Below are 756 nucleotides of genomic sequence, written 5' to 3' on the forward strand. Positions count from 1 at the left end.
TTTGCAAAAAAACTTAGATGACAAGCTCAGTTTATTAGTTGCGCCTAACACTAAAAGAATTGACCCTTTATCTATCTTAAAGCCAAAAAGCTATTTTCTTGTTCAATACATAACTGCAGAAAAAGGTGCAGAAGATTTAGTGCCTCAACGACAAAGAAAAAAGGGACAGCTTTGGTTCTCTTGCAAAAAAGGCCCCAGATGGGATTTTCTCTCAACCCGCACTACTTTTATTTGATGCTTAGAATTTAATTGAAAAATTAGTTGGGGAATAGAAACCCAAGAAAGTTTATCACTTGGGTTGTTCAAGACGAAAAAATGCATATTTCCTTCACCTATTCTGAGAAATTCGAATATATCATTTTTTTACATTTGAATGGTTTACATTCTTACGTTTTTCACTCAAAAGAAGTATTTTATTTGCTAATTCCAAAGCTGTTTTTTTAATGCAAAAGGATCACCTCAATTTGAATCACTATTATTACCGCACTTCAAGCACTCTTACGGGTTCATTTCTGTATGTCTCATGTAAGTGGTCCACATCCTCCTTCTCCATTTTCCGAGCTGTATCCCATAAGGTCTCCCACACAATCTTCTCTGTGAGGTGATACACCTCATCTGTAATGACCTGACTTTCAAGCCATCCATTGACCTTGGCTTCTTCTTGATTGGACGATTCGGTTTCCTTCAAAGATTAAGGGTCATTTCTTGGATCCTCCCAAAACTCCCATCCCTGCTCTCACTTACTGTCATAATCGA

This window comes from Tigriopus californicus, chromosome 10 (assembly GCF_007210705.1).
Source record: "Tigriopus californicus strain San Diego chromosome 10, Tcal_SD_v2.1, whole genome shotgun sequence".
In the NCBI taxonomy this organism is placed as follows: Eukaryota; Metazoa; Arthropoda; class Copepoda; order Harpacticoida; family Harpacticidae; genus Tigriopus; species Tigriopus californicus.